This window comes from Apteryx rowi, unplaced genomic scaffold, assembly GCF_003343035.1.
Source record: "Apteryx rowi isolate R43461 unplaced genomic scaffold, aptRow1 scaffold_119, whole genome shotgun sequence".
Lineage (NCBI taxonomy): Eukaryota > Metazoa > Chordata > Aves > Apterygiformes > Apterygidae > Apteryx > Apteryx rowi.
The window spans coordinates 695,413-717,809 of NW_020447408.1; the positions used below are offsets into that span (position 1 = coordinate 695,413).

Here is a 22,397-nt window from a genome sequence, read left to right on the forward strand (position 1 = left end):
GCTGTCACTGGAGCGACGGTCGCCGCCGCCTGTGGCTTGGCAGCCCAGGGAAGAGCCAAGCGCGCGAGGCGAATTCCTTTTCTTCTGGCGCTTCCCTGCGCGGCAGCCCCAGCCGCTCCTYGCTGCCGGTAACCGGCGGGCGGCGTTGCAGACGGCTCTAACGTACGGCAGCGCTGGGAGACAGACATACCCTCTCCGAAATAATTCCCGAGACACGTTTCTTTTGGCACTCTGCAGTAGATGGGAGGAGGAGACGCGTGCTGCATGCACCAGCCTGCTTGTCCTGGGCTATTTATCGGGGCGCCATCCGGCTCAGACCCCGTTTCCTTCCCCCAGCGAACATCCCTCATTGCAGAAGCGGCGTCGCAGGAGACGTGGAAGAGCGGCAGGGAGGGAAAGGGCCTTTCCCGGCCCCTCGCTGCACCGCGAGTCCCCACGGCTCCAGCGAGGCTGGTACGGCAAAGCCCGGCGGAGCCGCGTGGTGCCGCCCGGAGCAGGCGCCGTCCTGCAGCGCGCGGTGCCGGCGGCGCCGAGCCTCCGCCTGCCCTGCCGGCCCCTTTCCCCGGCTCCCGCAGCCGAGAGTTGCTCGCACTGTTTCACGTGCCGGGCCGCCTCCGAGCTCTGGCGCGGGACACAAGCGATCTGCCGAGGATGCGCCGCTGCCGCCTCTGCCTGTTCGGCCCAAGGAAATTAAAATATTGATGGAAACGATTTCCGGAGGAAGCTTGAGAAGATAACGGTGGTGCTGAAGCGGCCGAGGCTCCTGCCGGGCGCCTGGAGGGCACGTGGGGACGGCAGCATCCCGCCAGCGCTGCCGCCGGTGCGGAGGTGCAGACGGGCGCAGGGGCGGCACTCCGGTCGCTCYGGTCGCTCCGGGCTGCAGTGTGCCGTTTGCACCCCGGAGAGCGCAGCCGTGCGGGTGCAGCCGCGCGGACACACGCCGATGGACTCCGATCCGCCGCCCCGCTGCAGGGGGAAAACGCCAAATCCCGCAGGACAAATTGCCGGGCTGGGAGGCGCCGGACCACGGAGTCCCCCAGAGCCGGCGCCTAAATCCGCCCCGGAGAGCACTTGCTGGACATGCCCCGAGGGCTGGGGGTGGTTAACGCGCGTAGCAGACGCCCAGCCGCCGCATCAGTCTGCCGGGGCCGCGCCGACGCCTCCGAGCAAATCAGCCGCGACGCAACTAGTTGCGTTACTTAGGCAAACGATCCCTCTGCACGTGGGAACGCCGGGACCGCGCGGGAACACCACAACGGCACGGGAACGCTGGGACGGCACGGGAACACCACRACGGCACGGGAACGCCGGGACGGCACGGGAATGCTGCGATGGCCTCTACCAACAGTTCCTCCGAGTGGCCAGCCCTGCCCCACGGCACATGCCCTGCGGTGCGCAGCCCTGTCCCACGGGATGCAGCCCTGCCCCACGGCACGTACCCCTGCCCCATGGCACGTACCCCACGGCACGCGGCCCTGCCCCACGGCACGTACCCCTGCCCCACGGCACGCACCCCACGGCACACAGCTCTGCCCCGGACAGGGCTCAACCCCCCCGGCAGCCCAGGGAGAGGCCCCGGCTGGGCCAGCCTCCGCTCCAGTCCTCCGGGCTGCCACCAGGAAGACTTCACTCCTCATTTCCTCTCCGCTCTCTAAATAAATAACATAGATAAACTGAATTACATGTTCTTTATCTTCACATCTTAATACTGCCTGGATGGAGTTAGTAAAAGGCGCGCTCCGTGCTGCTTCATTGCATTTTATTTAAGTCAGCCCAGGGAAACAGGAATCGGGCCATTTTTCACCGTACGTCTAAGCACTGCTTTGCATTCCCAGCTCCTTCCCACGCTCCCAGCAGCGCCGGCACAGGAGCGCCAGGGCCAGGCGAGCACCGCTAACCCCATGGGCCACCCGCCTGCAGAGCCAGCCCCGTTGCTCCCAACCTCCCGGATCCCTCAGGAGCAAGCGCGGGGGAATCCGGGAATCCAGGTGCAGGTGGATGAGCACGGGTCTCGGCAAGGGCTTGCACGAGGGCAGCAGGGCACGGCGGGGCGCATGGCCGGCGGAGACTGGGAAGCAGAGAGCAATGGGGTGGGACGAGGGCGAAGCAGCGAGGCAGCATGCCAGGGTGCACGGTGCTGCGCCGGCGTTCTCGTGGYCCCGGGCTGCCTTTGCCCAGCAGCCGCCCGCAGCCTCCTCCGGGCACCGATACAGACCCGGAGCCGCGCTGAGCCGCTCCGCCACGGAGGAAACCTCTGCGTTACCTCTCCTTGGAAGCTGCTCCTTGCCGAGCCCCAGGGACGGCTGGTCCCACGCCACAAGCAGCATCGGGACGACAGCCGGGAGCGCCTCTCCTGCGGCTCCCGCAGCTCTTGGCAGAGGAAGCGCCGCCGGCCGGCTGCCCTCCRCAAGGAGCCGGGCCCTCGCCAGTGCGAAACCGGGCACAGGTGACCTGCACCCAGCGACCTGCAGGAGACAGAGCGGACTGCAGTGAAACGTCCATTGCTTCTGCGTTTAAAAAGCTGTTTTATTATTTTAGAGAGGAAAAGCAACCCGCCCRGGTTTATTAATGCGCTTTAAGGGCATTCTTGGAGGACGAGAGGCGCACAGGGGCTCTGCAASACGTACCGTGGGCCGAGCAGGCTCTGCACGGCCACGCCGGCCCCGACGTGTGCTGAATGTGTGCACGGCAGCGCCGCCGGGCTCTGCTTCACCAGCTGGCACCGAGGGCCCGGCTTCGTGCCCGGCGCTGGGCGCTGCGGGGCTCCCGCCGGCTGCATCGCACTGCCGATGGTGGCGGCGGGAGGTGCTGCAGCCGCCGGGCGCGTTTCGACGCGCGGCTGCGACAGGCCGGTGCATCGTCCCAGCGGGCAGCAGCAGCAACCCGGGCAGATGCCCGGACCGAGCGAGGCGCTGCGTTAACCAGCGACTCTGCCCCCACCTAGAAACATGCAGCGAGGCGCTGAGGAGGGACGAGACAGGAGCTGGGTAAATCTGCCTATTGCAAGAGCACTGATAACAGGGAAGGTGTCAGTTAATTAAATCCATTCATAATTAGATCGATTTCGGTTTTACTTTGGGCACCGTTTCCACTGCTTTCGCTACATGCAGAATCATCTCCACGTAGCAGTTTGGGGAAATAAAGCAAACTTGACATTTTCTGAAGACGCGCGTTTTCCCCAGAGCCTGTGCGCAATCCAGGGGAAGGCAGCACGTGCGCTCCACTAAGAGCCCAGCGATCCGCCTTCCAGGACCAGCTCGGATGCTGCTCCCGGCTTTCCCCCCCCGCACCGCCGCAGCAGAGCGCCGTCCTGCGAGGTCACCACGCGCCCGCGTCCCTCCCGCGCTCCCGGGGAAGGCACCGCCGCCACCACCTGCAGAGCCGCGATGCGACACGGCACCAGCGGAGCCGGCTCCCTCCCGGCCTCTCCAGCCTCGTTTCCCAACCCGCTGAGCCGGCCGCTCCGTCCTCGCCTCCGCGTGCCGCTCCGCATCCCCGCCCGGCCCCCTCGGCAGCGGGGTCGGCCCCTTCCCAATCCAGTTATCGGCACTGGGTGGCACTGATCTTTTTAACCGGAGCACCACGGCATCGAGCCCAACGCTGTCCAAAGCCCGTTATTTCTGTGCCAYCGCCTTCATAAACCAAGCCTGAAACCTCATCAGAGAACGAAATCAGGTTTGTTTGACAAGACCTACTTCTTTTCAGCCACGCTGACAGGCACGAACTTATATTCCCAGGCTTTAATTCTTCCATTAATTGAGTCTTGCAGTAGCTTTTCCACCCGTTTGCCCAGGACTGATGTCAAGCTAATTGGATGTAGTCACCCAAGCCATCCCACTCATTTCACTGGCTCCTGGTACAACATGTTTTCCCCCGTCCACTGGCATTTCCCTGCTTTTCAGGGTTAACAGGGAGGCTCCGAGGGGAACTGCTTCTGACTCCGATTTAAGTCCATTTATCCCCGAAACCCTTTGTGCAGCTCTTCTCCCGTAGGTCTAAGGGACCAGCTGCCGCAGGACATGACCACGTGGCAGCACCACACAACGCGCCAGCCTCACGCTGACGGTCCATCCCCGCGGTCCGGCCGAGCCTCAGTTCACAGACACCACGCAGGAGCTCAGCTCCACGCACGTGCTTTCAAATTTGCTTTTATCATCATCATCTGCCTAACGGTTTTGAGCTTTTGGAGGCCTCATTTACCAGTTTCTCTCTGCAACGACACGAGGCTTTTGTCTTCCAGTGACAATGGAAATCTCCTGATTTTGTTCAAGGTTAAGAAGAGGGAGGTTACACCACTTCCTGACAAAAGTCAATCCCGCATCCCCGTTTCCGAGAATGCAGAGGACAAAGCGGAAGGGATCGAGAACAGCCAACAACATCTCACGGGCCAGAGCTGTTGGAGGACTATCCTGAAAATAAAGGGTCTGCCAAGGCACTTACTAGCGCTGTTTGTAACTCGAAGAGTTCAGGACGACCCCAGGAAGATGCACGGAGGAAGGCTGAGATGTTCTGCAGCTGGGAACGAAGAGGTCTCCAACGCGGGTGGGAACAGCTCTGTGACCAAGCACGAGGTGACACCTCCCAGCGCGTGAAGCCGGCAAGCTAGTGAGACAGGACACGAAAAGGAGGGGAGATCCAACACCCACGCCTGCGTTTTGCAAAAAGTCCTCTGCAAAAATCCACTTTTCAGCTGCAAGCCATCGGACGTCAGGAACCCCGAGGCGGCCCTTTGCCAGCGGCTGGGCGCAGTTTGCAACGGGCACGGGGTGACGGAGCTCCTTGCCGGCACAGGGAGGCCACGAGCACCGCGGCATCGAGCACGATGCAAACGGCAAGAGCAGGACAGCGCGGCCTGTGCCCTGCCGCCGCAGCCCCTGCAGCCCCCGAAATTGAGCAGAGCCAGCGCTCTGCTCGCGCCTTTGCTCCCCCTAGAATCTCTCTCGCAAGCATTTAATAGGTAATTTGCATACTGCAGGTTCATTTTAAACAGCAGCCTTAATGAAGGCGCTCCACTGTGTGTGTGTGCCTGTCTGTCTGTCTGTGTCATCTGTCCAGGCTCACACCATATAAATCACCACTACTTGCAGAAAAGCTAATTAACAGTAATCATGAAAACCTCATTAGYGCTCATTTACATAAGATACACAGAGAAATTTCCTAACCTTTAATCCTGGCAGTCACAATCCATTTAGATTTCTCCTGTACACTTAATTCAAAGGCACGAGCACAGCCCCATTCCCTGTGCACGTGCTGCCTCCCAAGCCCGGCTCCCCGTCACTGCTAGCCCAGGAGAACACGATCCCAGCTGCTTCCCCGTCTCTTCAAATGTTGCTAAGAACAGCTCCGTGTCCACAGGTCCACCTGCAAGGTGGGAGAGCACGTCCTGCTTCGCGGGGAGAGCACAACCTGGATCGCGGGGCGAGTGCATCCCACGTCCTGGGCACGCGCCTCCTGCAGCGCGGGGCGAATGCATCCCATGTCGTGGGCATGTATGTCCTGCATTGCGGGGCGAATGCATCCCATGTCGTGGGCATGTATGTCCTGCATTGCGGGGCGAATGCATCCCATGTCGTGGGCATGCACCTCCTGCAGCGCGGGGCGGGTGCATCCCATGTCATGCATATGCACCTCCTGCATCGCGGGGCGAATGCATCCCACGTTGTGCGCATGCACCTCCTGCATCGCGGGGCGAATGCATCCCACGTTGTGCGCATGCACCTCCTGCATTGCGGGGCGAGTGCATCCCACATCCTGGGCACGCGCCTCCTGCATCGTGGGACGAGTGCATCCCACGTTGTGGGCATGCATGTCCTGCATCGCCCAGGACCTGGCTCTGCCGTGACACCCCCTGCCCATCACGCTGYGCTCTTGCTCGTGCTGCTTCCTAGGGGTGAAGCAGCAGCACTGCAGCACCCGGCCGCTGCAGGAGCACCCGAGGAYGCCCCCGCCGTCCCTCTGTGCCCCGGGAGATCCCACCAGGTCCCTGCGCCGGGCGGGGAGACCTGCCGCAGCCCTGGGGCTACAGAGGGCCCCGCGCAGAGCCCTGGAAGGGGCCACATCCCGCCAGACCCCGCCAACGCTGTGCACCAAGCGCAAACAGCTCCCACCACCTCTGCATGGCCCAGGGCACTGCTCCCCCGGCACAAACAGCACGGAGCGGCAGCAGGAGCAGCAACTGAGAAAGGGAGAGAAAAGAAAAATTAACCTCTGGGGAAACCAGAAAGTTCTGCTTCTCTGCACAACAGGCAAGTCTGTGATCTTTAGCAAACGGCCCCAACACGACTCTAATGACCATTTCCATAGYGAGCTGCCGCGGCGGTGCCCCCTCCCCAGCAGAGCCGCGGCCACCGGCCCCTGCGCTCCTGGGGCAGATCTGCAGCCTGGTTAGAGCCCTGCACACCACAAAAATACAGCTGCATTGAATGTATTAGATAAAACCAGCGCTGCTATTAAAGCATATCACGTCCTGGAAACCCAAGCAGTCAGCTGTGCAATTTCACCCGGCAATACGACTGAATTAAGTTGTTCCCACAAAAGCCTCTTATTGTACAAAAAAGACCATTAGCAACCTATGAAATCAATAGAAAACACAGTCCTGTTGCTGTAAAACAATAGAATTAGCCGCAGAGCCAGCAATAGCACCAATTAGGCTGATGGCTGATGCCCTGTTCCATAAACTCGCACAGGAAAGAGCTTTGCTGCACTAAGAGGAGCTGTTACAATCCTGCCGCCGCCACCACTGGCAGCTGAACGGCAGGAATAAACGAGGCAGCCTGGAGAGTTTTTATCGGTGGCGATATTCAGCAGCGTGGAGCAGTTTGCGTCGAGAACCGCTCCAAAGGAAGGGGCAGAGCGAACCAGCGCTGCCAGGCAGCGAGGGCTCGGGGGCGCAGGGCTGCCGAGCGGGCCGGGGAGCCGGCGGCATGGGTGCAGCGCAGCGGCCGGCTGCCGCTTCGCCCGGACGGAGGAAACTGATACCCAGCAGCAGGGTGGCGAGCAGCGGTGCCAGGCATTTCCCGAAAGCGCCTCGGAGGCGGCGGGAACGGCCTCGCAGCGGCCCGGAGCAGCCCGGACGGGCGAAGGCAGGCGAGCAGACACAAGGCAGCTGTCGTCCGTCTGCAGAAGAGAACAAGCAGCCCGCCTCGTCCTTCTCCCGCCGGTCCGCAGAGCCGTTCGGCTTTTTTGCCACAAATTGCACTGAGGGCTTTTGTCCCCCAGCAGCTCAGTCCCTCGCTCGCACCTGCGTTTCCGAAGGCCTTTGCTCCGTTTCCCCCCAGAACGCCGGGGCCCCTCGGCGGGTCTGCACGGACGCTGTCGGCTCACTGCAGTGCTGAGGCTGCCCTAGGGATCCGACACAAGCGCAGGAGCCGTGCCAGGTCCTGCTGCTTTCTACTATCTTCTTAAGGCATCGGTTTTAGTTTTCAATGGATCGGTCTTGGGCAGAGTCAGGTGAAATGCATCAAAGCAGCACAAAGCGTTGCAAACCTCACCAAAAAAAAGAGTTTGCAAAATAGGGTTTTGCTCAATTTCTGCAAAGTAGGCTCATCTTCTGTAATTTCCTAAATCAGCAAACACGGGGAAACAGCGTGGTGGAGAGGGATGTTTTTTCTGGCGAGCGGCTCCCTCCTCCCCTCCTGTCCCCGCGTCCCGCAGACCCAGCTCAGCTCCCGAGCCGGGGAGCAGCCCCCAGGCGCCCGCGAAGCCCAGAAGATGCAATTTGTGCCCGTTTTCGAGCACAGCGGTGCTCCCGGGCGGACCCCGAGCGCCCCTGGATGGCTGCGGCTCGGAGCTGGCGGGAGCCTCCCTGCCGCATGGCACTGCCAGGACCGGCCGGTTGCAATCCAGGCCCAGGACCGTCCTGCTCCGGCCGCGCTCGCCGCCGCGAGGATGCTCCGGCTGCCCCGGCGTGAGTGGTGCGGAGGGGAAGGCGGCAGCTGGGACGGCCGCGTGCCGAACACCCGCATCCGGGGCCGTTCCCACCGCTCCCAACACCAAACGTGGCACAAGCTCCGAGCGGCTGCGGAGAGGATTGGATTGTCGCATCGGATTAACTCCTGTGCTCCTTCAACTGACRTCTAAGATCATTTGCAATTAGGATTAAAAGACAAACTAAGAGAAGAAACAGAATTGGAAATGGGCTCTCTGCAATCAGGAGCGCTGCTCTCGCTCCCGCCTCGTCGCCAGCTCCGCGGCCGCGAGCGGCTCCCGGCAGCCTCAACGCAGGCTGGCAGCCCTGGAGCCCCCGTGCCTGGGCGCCAGCATTTAAATATGAAGCGACACCTTAAAGCGCCTGAGAGGCTCGAAGCTGATTCATCACAGAAAATAATACACTGGGAAGGAGGGAATACAGGGACAACTGACAGACGGCTCTTTGCGTAGAGGTGTCTCGGAGGCAGCCAGCACGGAGACACCCGTTCCCTGGAAAGCGCCGACCCGCTGGGTCTGCCAGCGTGTTTGCACAACAGTAATTTAATGGGAACCAATCATGCAAAACAGACGCAGCGTGAGTCTGGGGTTTCATTTCCATAAATTACGCTATTCCTTATTGCATTCCCGGCCTCAGTCGGAAAGCCAGAGGAAGCGCCGGGCGGAAAGGGCCTGTGCCAGGAGCTGCTGTCCCCGCTCCTGCCGGTGCCAGCCTGGCCACTGGCTCCCACCCGCCGGGGCCTCGCTCCCCGCTCCTGCCTCCAGGCCTGCAGAGCCATGGACAAGGAGAGCCCGGAGCAGAGCCTGGGCTCTGCTGCCCTTCCCAGAGGATCCGCCGGGCCCCGGCTGCCTGCCGTGTGCCGCGGGCCCCACTGGCGTCCCCAGCCCGGACGGCATCGTCCCCATGGCTGCTGCAGCTGGGGCTGCCTCGTGCCGAGGACGGCACGTGTCGGCTCACGGCGGGATGCCGGCACAGCGGATGCCGCCGGTGCCCGCGGGCAGTGCCGTGCGCAGGCTGGGGGCACGCTCGGCCCCCGAAAGCCGGCTGGGGGCTGCCGAGGAGGGAGGGAGGCAGGGGGTGACAGCCAAGCGGAGGGATGCTCCGGCACCTCCTCTTCTAGCACTTCACCCGAAGGAGAGAAGCCTCCAGCTGGATTCATTTTCCGGAGCCTTTCTGCTGCTGCAGCTTCATCAAACTGGAATGTTAAAGGCTCCRCGAGCCAAAGCCAAACCTGCCCCCGAGTGATGGACAACCGGGACGTCACGCCAGGCCCCGGAGCCGTGCGGGAGCTGGCAGCGGGGCTGCGCTCCCCGAGCATGGTGCTCAGCTCCGGCGGGAGCTCCCGGGCGGCGCCGGGGCGTGGAGCAGCGCACGGAGCAGTGCCGCCCCGGCTGAGCACCGTCGCTCCCTCCRTCCAGGCAGGAGCGGGATCGCGCCAGAGGTCCAGCGCCAGGAGCGCGGCGAGGCCGGCGCCAGCGGGGACGCGCTAATCCCACCGGTCCTCCGGTCTCTGCCTGCACCCAGCCCCGGCTTAGGGGCGCCTTAAGATCCCCTGAAAACTTCCCGCGAGAAACTTCCTTCTCGCCCAAGCCCCGCTGCCCGCCGAGCCGCCGGGCTCCAGCCAGGACCGGCGCTCGTCRCGCTCTGCATTTCTGTTAGCAAACAGCAGCTGCCGCCGGGCGGCTCAGGCTGCACGAGCGCTGCGCAGGGAACCTTCCACGCAGCGACGGCGCCCTGCTCACACGAGCTCCTCTGCTCCGTGACTCCGCGCCACGCGCAGCGCCCGGTTGAGCCCCTGCAGGTTGCTTGCGCCCGGCTCACCAGAGAAGGGAGAAATCCCACCGAGACCTCGAGCAGCTACGGCCCGGAAACGTGCTCAGGCGAAGGTGAGGGCCGGAGGGACCCGTCYGTGCGCGCGCAGACTGCGGCGGCCGGTTCCCAGCACAGCGCCCAAACTCGGGAGCCCGTGCAAAGTGCTCTGAGGCTTTCAAGCACAGACTAAACGAAGGCTCAGAAACGCTCCTTGCAACGTGGAGGGGTTTCACCACCGCCACCGCGGGGCCAGGCGCCAGCAGCACGAGGGACCTCACACAGCTCGGCTGCGTTAGCCGCACCGCGGACGTCGATCCCTCGCGACCCCGAGCGATTGCTATGCCCGTACCCCGGCAGCGCCTTCAAAGGATTCAGCCGAAAAGGCGGTGGTCCGGCATCAAAAGCAACCTGGGTGGCTTAATGCAGTATTTATGCAATGCATTTGATGTGGGGAGCGGCGCGCAGAGCCCCGTGCCTGGCCCGGGCTGCAAAACGGGGGCCGAGCCCCCGCTCGCGAGCCGCGGCTCCCCGGCAGCACGGCGCAGGCAGGGGCACGCGGCCGGGCTGCTCCTCCCCGGAGCRCCCCGCGCTTCACGGAAACGCCATTCAGAAATACTATCGCTTCAGGGAAAAGGGAAATGTATCTGGAAGGAACTTTATGAGACAAATTTGTAACAGGTTTAACATTTACCCAGTTTCATATTTTCCTTAGCCCTACTGGGAGAGCTTAATTTCCTGTGAAATTCAGGTTGCAAATGAGTTTGGCTGTTCAGCCAACCAGGAAAGTGGCTCAAGTAAGTGATTTCATTTCAAATGATCACGAATGCCGACCTGCCCGGAACATCATGCGTTCGGATGGGAGCGCTGGAGCCCTGACAGTCTGATAAATGCTTGGGTTAATTTTGATTATAATATTTAAAACCTTGCAGAGTACATGCGAATCCGTCTGAAACCAGCACAGAAGGAAAAACATTTCACTAGCAGCTCAGGACAGGATGTGCTTGCTTTGCTGATAGGTCCCGTAATTTAATTATCATTCTTTCAGCAAGTTCTTATCACTGCTTCCCAGGAGGTAAGTTGCTTTGCAAGATGCTTTTAGGGGCTCCGTTTTCAGCAGGTTTAATTTAATTTTAATTCGCTGCCGTCCGAGYGGAGGCCGGGGGAGCGGCGTTGCCAGCGCAGGACTGCAGGCACCCGGACAGCCCCCGGAACGGCTCCTCCGGAGCAGCCAGGCYGGACGCCAGCCCCGGCGCGGGGACRCGGAGCCGGCGGCTGCGCTGCTTTAAGGAGGTGCTGGAGGCGATTTGGTCCCCGCGCTCCTTCGGGCACCGCTGGCCCGAGGCCACCGCGCCTCCCGCAGCTCCGCTCCGGCTTCCCCCGGAGCAGGTTCACGGCTCCACAGGGTCGGAAGCGCCTCCCGGGGCGCCGACCGCAGGCTGTAGCAGCGCCAGCGCCGGGATGCTGCRGAGCGGAGGGGACGGTTGTGTGGCTCCTGCCAGCACCGTCCCCACCATAAGCGATCCACCGATCGCTAATGGTTAAATTGGTGATGCGGGATGCGGCCCTTCCGCGGYGGCTGCCCCTCTCCGGCATGGGAGGTCCAGCTCCGGAGCTGGGTCRTTGCTGCGGTTTTTGGCAGGGGAAGTTTAACATCTGGATACGCCTGGGATCTGCAGAGCTCATGCCCAACAGCTTCTGCATCACCAACGGGAATATAATGAGAGTTACAAACCCATTGAGCAGATCTCCAGCAACCGCGATAACGAGGTGCTTTAGGTACTATCGCACGCAATGAAATACACAGCGCGCAGCTGCCCGCGGGAGCCCCTCCGCGCATGCTGCCCCGCTCCAGCAGCAGGCTCCCCGCTCCCGGCGCGCTCCCGAGCCCGGACCCCGCGCTCCCGTGCCGCRGCCAGGGCGGGCTGCTAGCGGCCCCGCTCAGCAGCGACCCGAAACACGAGCTGAACCGGAGGGTCGGCACGGGCTCGGCGCCCCCGCAGCTCTCGCAGCACCCTCGCCGGGCGGCCTGCGACAAGCGGGGCCGGGCACCACCCGGGAAAGGGAATTCCTGATTACACCCCTCAACAATAATTCATAGCCTCGGCACCAAACATGCAGATACACAAGCAGGAAGGAAAAGTCCCTYGGATCTTCAAAACACGCAGTAACAGCAAGTGAGGGCAATATATTATTTAAAGGCTCTTCTAAGGAAGGAAAATAATTTCAGCTTAGTTAGCTTTTTAGGACAGAGCAAGCAAGGAGCAGGGAGGGCAGAGCAGCAGTGCGGGAGCCACACGCCCCCGTCCCCCATGGCACCCGGCTGCCGGGCTGCGCTCGGGGCTGCACGGGGCTCACCGGCCTTGCACGGCTCCCGCGTCCCCGCGGCGCGGGCCGCCTCCGCGCGGGACCTGCGGGTGCCAGGAGCGCTCCGACTTGCATTTTCCCGGTTGTGAGAAAAGCAGTGTGATGGACGAGGAGCCGGCTTAATGGGCACTGCGGTACGGGAGCGGGCTGATGAATTAGGTGCCATTGGGTTTAATCCAGAGTCATTAGCCATGCTGAACACTCGCATATCATTTGTTAAACTAATGGATCGCTGGAGGTCATTCAGTAATAAGAAAGGGAGAGAAGGGTTATTAGTTTTTATCAGACATTAATTGGCCAAAATCGATTACTTATTTGGCATTTGCAGTGTATTAGGGGTGGTTTTTCTACTTCAGAAGGCACCTGGGCTGGGAGAGGAGACGGGGCTGCAGCCGGGGCTGCAGCCGGGGCCGCACACGCAGCCGGGGATGAGGATGCCTGGGGACAGTGCGGGAATTGCCCCCGGGGCCGGCGTGCACGGAGCCCGCAGCACRAGTCTGCAGTCCATCCGCGGCAAGAGAGGGGATTTTCCCCGGATGCGTTGTCGGCCCCCAGCATCTCCCTGGAGCAGCACCAGCCGCCCCCTCCGTGCGAGCGCACCCGGAGCCGCGTCTTGCCCCCGCGCGGAGCGGGGCTGCAGGCAGCAGCTTTTATAACTCTCCTCTCCCCCACATCCACCTGCGACACTCAATAGCATCGGGAACGGCAGAAATTATTTTGAAACAGTTCAGGTGATACCACATTTATCTAACAAGCTTCCAAATGAAAACTAGCATTTGGACTTATTGCATTCTGGCTCAAAATTTGATTACATTTTTCTACAGCTGTAACTCTGCCTTCCTTTCTGCAACATTATTATTAAAGCCGGTATTGAATTGGTGGTGTGATACGTAAAATTTCAATCCTGGCTTTGACATTCCAGGAAGTTAAAAACCAATTACAGTGTGTGCTTTGCCTCAGGACAGAATGAATCATTGAACACAGCCACTTCACCAAAAGAAATTAAAGGTTGAAGCAGCAACATGGGGAAGGTATTAAGTTAAAAATCAAAGGTCAATTAAAGTAAAACTGAGTCTATTTTATTTTTAATATTTTGCTTACATTTTCATTCCTTTCTGATGAACAAGGAGGCAAAAATAAACCCGCACTTTTATTTATTTGCTGGGTAATAAATCTGCGCTGAAGTTGGTTTCAGAAGCCGAGAGGAAACGTTCAGGTGATAAAACTCCCAATCCAATAACCAGCATTAATCTCGCTGTAACGAAGCCTGCATGATAATGGAGGCGGCGCGGTCTCCCCCGCATGAACGGTGGCAGCACCGCCGCGAGGTGCCAGGATGGTGCTTGCATGCTGCAGGGTCCCCGGTGGGTGCAGCACCGGGACTCTCGCCGCTGTGCGCAGCCAGGGCCGGAGGCGCTGGGACCGGGGGGCTCAGTCCTACCCGGGGCTGCAGGGGAGACGGAAGACAGGAGACGGGTCCCAGCACCAGCGGAGCAGAGCTGCTGCTGCTGCGGCTTGGCACGAAGACGGCACGGGGAACCGCCGTCTCCCACCGGTGACAGCCCAGCTCCCACAGCGCCGGCTCCGTCTCCGGGAAGGAGCCCGGCCCRGGCTCAGTGACACCTAGCAGGAGAACATCCCATCCCTCGCCCTCCAGTGCTGCTCTGGATTTGAAAATTCACTTCTGGGGCCCGTTTAGCCCAGAAATTCCCAGCTGCTCTGTCCCAGAGAGGCGGCAGCAGCTCTCGCTTGGCGAGACCCCCGTGCCGCCCCCCGTCTCCCGGCCCCAGGGAGAAGCCAGGGCTCGGCCGATCCCGCCACAGGGGCCCGGAGCGGCAGCGCTCCGCGGGGCCCTGGCTCAGGTTTCCGCGTGTTCAGGAGCCCCGAGCAGCCGCGCAATTGCCTGGGTGACGTCTCCCTCCGCCGCTGTTTGCAAACGCGGCGCACGACCATCTCGAGCAGCCGAACTGCCGCCTGGGCAGATTAGCATCAGGCTCCTTCCCAGGCGGAGGAGCAGCCCCGGCTGCAGCGGCGCGGCGGAGGCGCTATCGGAGGTGACGGCGCAACAACGCCCGGCTCCTCCGGCGGATTGCTGTGCTAATCCGCGACAGGCCAGATTCAATTACAGGCGACAGACCAGTCTGCAAGGTGCCGGGCGCCCGGGGAAGCTGCTCGGGGCTGCCGCGCGCATCCCCACGAACGCGGGATCAGCGCCGTTCCACCAGCACCTCCCGGTGGCAGGGACACACGYGTGTGCAACAAGCACCCTCCATACACACATATACACACGGTCATGCCAGCACGGGGCACGGGCAGCCGAAACGCAGCAGCTGGGCAAGGGCCTGCGACAGCACCTCACGAATCACCAGCGCAGCATCCCGGGCACCGCCGCCGGCTGCGGTTCCGGGACCTCCCCGCTGCTCTGCCGTGCACGCCGTGCTGGCCGGCCGCTCCACCGCGGGGTCTGGGCTCTAGGACAGCCCTGCTCCCTCTCTGACAGCGGCTCAACGGGAGAGCGGGCAGCTGCAGCTCTTGCCGCACCGGAGCAGAGTTTTCCCTGGGATCAAGGCTTGTCTGTACAGGAAGTAAAATTACTGGTGAATATTAAACCACATGCTGATTTACTGTTTTCTACTGTTAGCCTAAGGAAATCCAATGATTTCAGTTTCAAGGACAGCCTACTGCACTATTTTACAGATGCTAGAGAAATACAATTTTACTTTTTACCATACGACAAGAAAACCCTCTAAAATGAATTAATACCTAGGCGCGAGCTGTATTTACGACATTCACAGCCAGGACAGCCTATGTCTGCGAGCCCGGGCTGGCTCTCCCGGCCAGCACGCATGCTCAGGCATACAGGTGCTTGCACGGGTGCTCCCACAGGTGAGCACTGACAAGCCACATCCAGAGAAATTGCTTCCCAGYGGGAAAGGGCAGGGGACCCCGAGGGGCCACGCAGAGCAGCCCGACTGGGGACAGCGCCGTGCTCCCCGCCGGGGTGATGCACCTGCAGGGCTGCCGGCGTCCTCTCCCCGTCCCGCCACCCCCTCCCGGTGCAATGTCACCCAACGCTCCCTCCCTGTTTGCGGGGGCCCTGCGGCATTGCACGTCCCCGGAGCCTGCACATCCCGGGCCGGTGTGCTGGAGCCCTCGGCTTGGAGCAGCCTCTCCTCCTGCAGCAGCGGTCGGAGCACCTCAGGTCCAGCAGCTCTGCCCCTGGCTGCACCAGCCCCCGAGACCCTGGGGATTTGGGTAGACCAGAGAAGCCCCATCACCCGGAGGGAATCTGCAGGCCGCTGGGTGAAACCCCTGCTCCTCCTGCACGGAGGCCAGGCCAGGCTGCGCAAGCGCCCCAGCTGCCGTCGCCCCCCGCCAGCCCCAAAATCGCCGGGGAGCACAGCCGAGAGGGGAGCTGCCGAGCAGGAGGGGAGCGAGCGTGCCCGAGAGTGACGGGCAGCAGCCAGCACGCCGCAGCCAGCTGCCCTGTCCCACAGCAGGACAGCATGCCACGAGCCGGGCTGCTCGGATGCGGCCATCGCTCCTTCTCACCTCCGGCTCCACGGGCCCACATCCCACCGCGGCTGCTCCAGCCGCTCCGGCAGAGCTCGCGTTCAGGTAACGCGCTCCCTCCTCATCGCTGCCTGCTCACGACCCAGCCAAGACTAGAACCTGCTTCACCGGCACCATCGCATTAGATGTGAAACGCCCCTGGCCACGAGGAGCTCCTCGCGATGCCCTGCTCACCGTAATGCAAACTCTGTGTGTGCATCCATGCCGGTGTCCTCCTGGAGCAAACCCGGAGAGGGGAACACAGCCGCTCCAGATCGGCACCGGCATCAAGAGCCGAATCCGATCCACCATCCTGGAAGGAGCTAGCAAACCCAGGCAGACCCGCGAGGGGACAGAAGTAAAGATCTGCGCAGATGAACGCCCAGTGGAGCGCTCTAAAGCGAACCATTTGAACCGCTCGGACGTGATGGATTCTAAATTAACTGTAACCACCCAGGAAAAGACCTTGGAGTCCGCGCAGTCGGCTGAAAGAAAGCGTCTGTCACTCTGCAACAACGCTCCGAAGGCAACACAGACGACATTCGGATGCCCGAGAAAAAGGACAGAAAAGTGCAGGATAATGCAGAAAGTGGGATAATGGTCGCATACGAGACCAGTGGGACACCGAGCTGGAAGCATCTATCAGCTGGGTCATGCCGCCCCGCGCAGAGCTGGAAGAGGGGGAGAGGCGACAGACCGGCTAGCGGGGAGAAGAGCGTGCGGACAGGGAGCAAAGGCCCCGTCACAGCCGCGGCACCGAGCCGCTCTGCAGCCCCGTCTTATGAATTGCTTTATAAAGAAATAAATAAGCAAGCGGACTTCTCCCAAACTACTCAGAGCATAGACAGCCCTGGAGAGGGGATATCACAGACAGCAGACTAATCTAGCAGGAGCGAGTGAATCAATGCTACCCTCAGCTCTTAACTAAGCACTAAATAAGCTCCGGCTCAATATGCCGAAGCCACGGGAAGCGCACAGGGAGCAGGGGCAGGATCAGAGCCGGCGCGGCACAATACCCGCGCGCAGGAGATATTTACAGACGTCATTACGCGAGAGAACGAAGAGGCAGGTTATCTCCTGAACTGTGGCAGAGGCTCTTGACCCCTCCTGTTAAACAAAAGATAAGTTGTATTTCCATTTTGTTAGCAATATGTCATTTGCAGCTGCCTTTTACATGGGGACTTTAATAGATAATCCATACCCTTGAAGTGGAGTATATCATCTGCTCATTACCAATGATAAATCATTTGCAAAATATTAAAATGCTTAAAGACTGTCATATGGTCTTCATGAATTGCTTTGCAATACATACACTTCTGCCTATTAAAGCAGAAAATGTATTCATCACGGATCCAGGCAGAGCTATCAAATTCTGCTTTATTTACAGTTTAGAGTACAAAGCTATCAGAGACTTGCAGCAGTGCGGAGAACCACCTTCCTGCCCTGCCATTACCAGCCTTTCTAGATAATCTGACCTCAGCTATGGAAACTCATTAAGGTCGTTAGGAAACGCGCCAGTTCTCCAGGGAGCTGGCTTCTTTTAGATTAAAAAAGGGAGCGAGAGAGCATGCGAGTGCTGCTAACTGTGCAGTTTATTCACATCTATACAAGTGTGCTAACCTCGGGGAAAGTGTAATCTAATATATTCTCAGACAATTTAAACTCATTTCAATAAAAAAAGAATTAGATGGAAGCAAATGGCACGGAGAGCAGATGTTACAGTATTTGTGACACCCCAAAGAACAAGCTGATAGCGATGTATTACACGGAGACTGTCCCTTTAGCCCTGGAACAGGGGCTGGGAGGGAACAAGCGGGAAGAGGTGGGAATAGCAGCACAGCCGAGGAGAAGCGGCAGCGGCTCCGGAGGGCRGCAATCCGGCTGCTGGTGCTCAGCCCCCGGAGAGCAGGGGCGAAGGGCAGCCCACCCGGGCCCTGGGCCTCCCTCGCGGCCCCGAAACGCAGCAGGAAGCCTCGCTCTGGGGCCGGAGCGGGGTGCGACCTCCCAAAGGAAAAGCCCGGCAGAACCAACACCGACGCTGGTCCCCGCACACCCGTTGCTCCCTGCGGTGTGGCGAAAGGCTCCGGAGGGGCCCCCGCGGGATTCAGCTCTGGGGCAAGCAAAAGGTTTCGGAGGCTTCCCCAAACCAGAGCCCTCCTCCGCCAGCTCCATCCCCACCATCGCCTCCCGGCCCACGAGCTCGGAAGCAGCCGCCGCTCCTGGCTGGCCCCAGGGACACAGCACGGAGGAGGGAGGACGAGACCGAAACCCAGGCAAGGGCCTTCAGCCCAACACGTATTGGGAACCACCTACCTCCCTCCAGTCCCGTGAGGGTGACTGAGCACCGGATCAGGTTGCCCAGAGAGGCTGTGGAGTCTCCTTCCTTGGAGACACTCAAAAGGCATCTGGACACGGTTCTGGGCAACCTGCTCTAGGTGACCCTGCTTGAGCAGGGGGGTTGGGCTAGATGGTCTCCAGAGGTCCCTTCCAACCCTGACCATCCTGCGACTCTGCGGCATTTTGGGCCAGGACTGGCCCTGTCAGGACTACATGCCCACGGGGCCATCAGCCGCCCACGGGAACGGCCGTGGGAGATGCACACGGAGTAGCCAGCCAGGGGTTCCTGCAAGCACACCAGCTTCTTTGGTAAATAACATCATTATAAATATTCCATAAGCCCGAGAACTGCAGGGCATTAAAAAATGATAAGGTCCCTGTTTCCCAAGCAGCCACTCCTCTACACCAGTGCCCTGGAAGAGGTATTTAAAATAGGATGTCAGCTGGGGCTGACAGAGGTATTTGTCGTGGGGCTGATGAATAGCGTGAGAAATATTCAATACCTTTAGGAAGGATCAATTCATCACGGTTTGTTCGGACTGAGTGGAAATATACAGCCATCCACAATGCATTCGTTTACTACAAAATTCATGTCATTACGTTAGACATGAGATTTCTTACTATTTTTTCACTGGCTTAAACTAATGTGGAAGAAGGACCATGCGAGTGACTTGACAAACTGCTCCAGCAGCCAACGGCACGCTCGCTTCCCCGACTGAAACRGCTCCAGCACAGGGGGCAGGACTAGTTCCAACCTAATTAACACTTGCAGCCAGGGTGGGAAGAAAAAGGGCCTTCAGTTGGTAACTTAATAATTCCTGGGATTGTTTGTTTATCTGCTTTGTGGCGGCAGCCCGTCTCCCTTCTCCAAACCCGGCACCAGGACGATGCTTCCAAACGCTTCTGCATGTCGCTCGTTATGTCCCTGACCAGTCTGCGCCAGCTAAACGAGCACGCGTGTCCGCTCAGCAGCTACATGAAAAGTTAATGCCGGCGTGTCGCGAGCAGGCAGCCGGAGGCGCCGAGCGCCCGGCAAAGGGCAACGCCGCCGGCTGCCAGTGCAGCAAAGCAGATGCGCTTTGCCAGCCCACCCTACGCCAGCAGCTTGCCGTAAGGAAACATCTGTGCTAGCAGCGTGTCCGCGAGGCAGGATCCTGGCGCTGCCCGTGCCGGCTGGTCCCGCGCGGCCACGGCAGGAACGGCGAGACCGGCTTCCCAGCCGGCACAGCGGACACCCCTCGCCGTCGGCAGCRTTCAGGCTCCTGCTGTCTGGGCTGCCCAGGAGACAGACACGGCCGTGACCGTGCAGGCCCCATCCCTCCTGGCCGGAGCGCTCTCCAGGAGGCAGCGCTGGCACAAGCCATCGGGCCACGGCAGCCGCTGCGGCGCGCRGGGACCGGAGCCTCCCACCCTGCGGGCCAGCAGCTCGGAGGAGGACAAGGCACGGGCACCACCAGCACTTGAAGGGCTGTGCACAAAGTCTTCTCAAAAGCTCCAATTTAATCGAGCAACCACCAGCTCTAAGCTCCCAAGCAGCTTTCCTCAGGGAAGAGCCAAGGTAAGGACCAAGGTGAGACTAGACTCTTTTCAAACCCATAGTAGGGGCTTTTTCAACATAAAAGTGGAGGAGACGGAGCCACCTCTAAAGCCCGTGAAGCACAGCAAGAGCCAGAGGACCCTCAGCGGTCTGACCCACCGCCCGAGGAGCACCTCTTATCAGCACAGCACTGCACTGCACTGCACTCGGATGTTAACGGCAGCGCACCAGAGCTCCCAAGTATCATCAATCTCTTCTCTGCATATGATAAGAACCTGCACGTAAACTTCTCCCTGTCAGACAGAGTGATTTTTATCAGGAACTCAATCTTACAAGCCCTGCAGATGCCCCAATTAACTGTCTAAAAAAGCTGCGAGCATCCCTGAGCCAGACAAGGTTTCAATAGCTCTCTTGATACTTCCTATCGGCCTCGTAGCTTTCAATTAGGTACATATGTATTTATGAAATATTATGACAATTGAAAGCCTTTTAAGCGTTACAGTAAAAATCCCTATGTGCAAAATGACCAGGGTATCAGCACAGCCTTAACTGCTAAATCCATTTGGTAATCAGGTTAGGCTGCCAGCAAGAGGCTGGTGTCAGCGGTTTTTATTAAAAGCTGTGTTTTTGCTGTAAGAGGTACTAGTTTTATGTTACCATAAATTGTCAACAGTTGGTCAGATCCCCACAGAGGAAGGATCGATACCCAGCAGAGGGGAAAAAGTGCTGAGAAAGGAAAAGTGATACTCTAATTAGAACAAAATTTAGGAGTCCAAGGGTACCGATGACAGTGCCTAATATGTTATAATTTATTGACGGCCTCCAAAGATTAGGTTTTGTTCTGGCTCTCAGAGAGGCAGCTGGGTGTTAATAAAATATCATAAAACACAGCACCTAATTCCAGGGAACGGGCAACTACTCGCACATCTATTTACCTTGCCCTTGTCTTCTGCAATCAGCATAACTAACCCCCTTCCTGGCAAGGCAGGAACGCTGCCGCTTTCCTGCCCTGCGGCCCGACCAGCCCACGCGTTTGGGCTCCCGGGGGCAGAGCTCCTGGCGGCGGAAGCAGCCCGGGTTGCCCCCACGCACACGGTGTTCGTCAGAGCGCTTGCTTGCGCTCAGGGCCGCGGCCGGTGCTGGGGCAGCGAGGCCGCACAGCCCGCACCTACCGCTGCCCCGTACTAATCACGGCGACCTTTCACGCTGGCAGGAAGGCGAGGGCCTTGCGAAGGTTGCTTGCACACGCTCCGCAGGCAAATCATTCACAAATGCACCCGTATCTCTGCACAGCGCTGCAGGGGAATTCAGACCAACCCCTCAGCAGGGCCTGTGCTCTCTGATGGAGCAAGAACTGGACTGTGTCCTTAAAATAGAGCTTACCGGGGCAGAGTGGGAACGGGGCAGTGCCCCTTCTCCTGGGGATCTCTTTCGTAAAGACATCACCCCTGCAGAGACAGCCAAGGACCAGCCCCAGCCCCATCCATGCTTTACCATGCACCCGACGCCACTGCAAAGGGCCCGTGTCTCTCCTCCGCAACACCTTGGCTCCGAGGCCAGCACACGTGCTCGAGGGATAACAGCAGCACCACGACTGGGGTCCTTCTGAACTTGCCGTGTGGGCTGAGCACCAGAGGAAAGGGTGAAGTCCAGCACGAATCTGGGAGCTCGATGCAGGGTGGGAATCGTCACTCCTCATTCAAGAAATGCATTTGCGAAAGCAACGGAGCCAATCTTTGCGTTCGCAGGGAGGGAAGGGGGGCTGCTGCACCCCACGCAAGCCCGGAGCACGGTCTCACCAGCCAGGGCACCGGCTGCAGCCCCAGCCTCCAGCACAGCTGCAGCCAGGGTAAAACAGAGCTCTGCAAACCCCTTCGCCTGTACGGGGGCTCGGGGGGTGCAGCTGCTCCTGCAGGGTCTGCTGCCACAGCGGCATGCCAGGACAGAGCACAGCTACACTCAGGCCGGGGGTGCGCAGCGGCGCCGAGGGAAGGGCTGAACGGGGAACGGCAAGGAGAAACAGCACAAAGCCGCACGGGAACTGCCCGAGCACGGCCGGGACCGCAGCGTCTGTGTGCAAACGCACGGCAGGTGCCAAGGGCAAGCTCCTCGGGGCAGGCACCCTCTCCGGCCCCGAGATCAGACTTGCGGGGGTGCAGAGACAAAGCAGAGAACAACGTGGGTCAGCAAAGCTATCGCATCCCCACAGCGCGGCAAGACCTGGCCAGAGGGCACCACCGCTCCTGAGCTCCCCCAGGGTGTCRGAAATCTTTGCCTCGTTTCACAGTAATCTAATCCTGGCTTAGCACAGCAGTAATCCTGGCCGAGGAGCCGAACATCTGCAGGCCCATGTTCTGCACCGAGACCTGGCCTCCCCTGTTGACCTAGATTTAATAACCACTCAAGTCCTAACTTACCCTTGCCTCATTTCAAAGAGCACAAAGCACCTACAATGGACTCCTCATAAACAAAGCAGCAATAAAATTTAATCATTTGAAGATCAAAGTTCTCAAGTGTTTTCCAATTGTCCTCTCACTACCCTCCCAGCTAGATTAAGGGAACTGCAGTGGGCTCTCTATTTAATAAATGGCCATAAAAACCTGGCTAGATTGGAGAAATAYTGGCAAATATAATAAACAAAAATATATTAACTCTAATTCTGCAAAGCCTTTGGCTATATTAATATCTTTAATGTAATCACCTATAAATAAGTGATGACCCCATGATTTAATATGACATCTGTCATCYCCATTTCCATACAAGACATGAAGTAATTATGCTCTCCCATACGTAATGAAAATATGGCTTTCATTGTTTCCTGCGACTGCCCAGTGCAATCACGAGGTGTTCTCTTTCCACTCAACAACC

The 22,397-nt window shown here is 59.6% G+C and overlaps 1 protein-coding gene across 12 annotated transcripts in view; it reads right to left on the minus strand.

The window, feature by feature from the left end:
- The window catches only part of USP31 (ubiquitin specific peptidase 31), an 84,229-nt gene that overhangs the window by 15,659 nt on the left and 46,173 nt on the right, over positions 1 to 22,397 (minus strand). For 2 of the 12 annotated variants that reach the window (XR_003256607.1, XR_003256598.1), the window contains exons 21-22: positions 4,441 to 4,602; positions 1,738 to 2,465 (exon numbers count right to left, since the gene is read on the minus strand). The exons of 3 other annotated variants lie outside the window; for them this stretch is intronic. The gene's annotated coding sequence lies outside the window, so the exon portion shown is untranslated. Of the gene's footprint in view, positions 1 to 1,737; positions 2,466 to 3,504; positions 4,603 to 14,578; positions 14,678 to 22,397 lie in introns of those variants that run through there. 7 more of the 12 variants (XR_003256605.1, XR_003256597.1, XR_003256608.1 and 4 more) reach the window with 7 other exon arrangements.